Raw genomic sequence first — 2304 nt, 5'->3', positions numbered from 1 at the left:
ATAGCCGTGCCGTGACAGGGTGCGTTGAACATTTTCACTGAGAGGATGGGAGGTAGCCACTGACAACGGTGAAACCCTTGCTTAAGCTTGCCATGGAAAGGAGTAAGAAGGATTGGATGAAGACAGTAGGAAAGCAGAGAGACGGAAGGGAAAGCATCTTCATACGCTTATCTGAAATTCCTACCAATGAATTACATAAGTATCTCTATCTTTATCTTTATGTTTTATTCGTATATCATCATTCATATCCATTTGAGTCTGCCTGACTAAGATTTACAAGGTGACCATAGCTTGCTTCATACCAACAATCTCTGTGGGATCGACCCTTACTCGCATAAGGTTTATTACTTGGACGACCCAGTACACTTGCTGGTTAGTTGTGCGAAGTTGTGTTTATGCCATGGTATTGAACACCAAGTTTTTGGATTCATTACCCGGGATTATTTGATTTGTGAAAAGTATTGATCACAATTTCGTGCACCACCCACCTACCTTCAAATTCAAATTTCTTTCCCACCCAAACCCACCCTAAATAGCCGAACCTACCCCATCTCCTCTCCCTATATAAACCCCTCCATTCTCCTTAATTTTCACACAACACAAACCTCTCTTCTCCTTCTTGGCCGAATACAGCTCTCCCCCTCTCTTCTATATTTTCTTCTCCTTCTTCTCTTCTTTCATCTCTTGCTCGAGGGTGAGCAATATTCTAAGTTTGGTGTGGTAAAAGCATAGCTTTTTGTTTTTCCATAACCATTGATGGCACCTAAGGCCGGAGAATCCTCTAGAAAAGGGAAAGGGAAGACAAAAGCTTCCACCTCCGAGTCATGGGAGATGGAAAGATTCATCTCCAAAGCCCATCAAGACCACTTCTATGATGTTGTAGCCAAGAAGAAGGTGATCCCCGAAGTCCCTTTCAAAGAAGAGGTTGGGAAGTTCTAACCAACCCCATCCAACAAGTCGGAATCTTAATGGTTCAAGAGTTCTATGCCAATGCATGAATCACTAGGAACCATGATCAAAGTAAGAACCCGAACCCAAAGAATTATCTTACAATGGTTCGGGGGAAATACTTAGATTTTAGTCCGGAAAATGTGAGGTTGGCGTTCAACTTGCCCATGATGCAAAGAGAAGCACGCCCCTACACTAGAAGGGTCAACTTTAATCAAAGGTTGGACCAAGTCCTTATGGACATATGTGTGGAAGGAACTCAATGGAAAAGAGATTCCAAAGGCAAGCCGGTTCAACTAAGAAGACTGGACCTCAAGCCTGTGGCTAGAGGATGGTTGGAGTTCATCCAACGCTCCTTCATCCCCACTAGCAACCGATCTGAAGTTACTGTGGATCGGGCCATCATGATTCATAGCATCATGAATGGAGAGGAAGTAGAAGTTCATGAAGTCATCTCCAATGAATTCTACAAAATAGTCGATAAGCCCTCAACTTTGGCAAGGCTAGCTTTTCCTCATCTCATGGCAAGGCTAGCTTTTCCTCACCTTATTTGCCATCTATGTTACTCAGCTGGAGTTATCATAGAAGGAGACATCCTCATTGAGGAGGACAAGCCCATCACTAAGAAAAGGATGGAGCAAACAAGAGAGCCCACTCATGGAACCCAAGAGACGCATGAGGAAGCTCATCACCAAGAAATCCCAGAGATGTCTCAAGGGATGCACTTTCCTTCCAACAACTATTGGGAACAACTCAACACTTCCTTAGAAGATTTGAGTTACAATGTGGATCAATTATGGGTGGAATATCAAGAGCACTCCATCATTCTCCATGAAATTAGAGAAGATCAAAGAGCAATGAGGGAGGAGCAACAAAGGCAAGGAAGGGACATAGAAGAGCTTAAGGACATTATTGGTCCTTCAAGAAAAAGACGCCACTAAGGTGGATTCATTCCTTGTTCTTATTTTTCTGTTTTTTTTGGTTTTTATGCTTATTATGTCATCTATATTTGTGTCTTCATTACATGATCATTAGTATATAGTAACTATGTCTTAAAGCTATGAATAAATTCCATAAATCCTTCACCTCTCTTAAATGAAAAATGTTTTTAATTCAAAAGAACAAGAAGTACATAAATTTTGAAAATGGTCCTTGAATTTAGTTTAATTATATTGATGTGGTGACAATACTTTTTGTTTTCTGAATGAATGCTTGAACAGTGCATAATTTTGATCTTGTTGTTTATGAATGTTAAAATTGTTGGCTCTTGAAAGAATGATGAACAAAGAGAAATGCTATTGTTAATCTGAAAAATCATGAAAATTGATTCTTGAAGCAAGAAAAAGCAGTGAAAAA

This window comes from Arachis duranensis, chromosome 6 (genome assembly GCF_000817695.3).
Source record: "Arachis duranensis cultivar V14167 chromosome 6, aradu.V14167.gnm2.J7QH, whole genome shotgun sequence".
NCBI classification, from domain to species: domain Eukaryota; kingdom Viridiplantae; phylum Streptophyta; class Magnoliopsida; order Fabales; family Fabaceae; genus Arachis; species Arachis duranensis.
Note: the sequence above shows the minus strand (reverse complement) of the source record.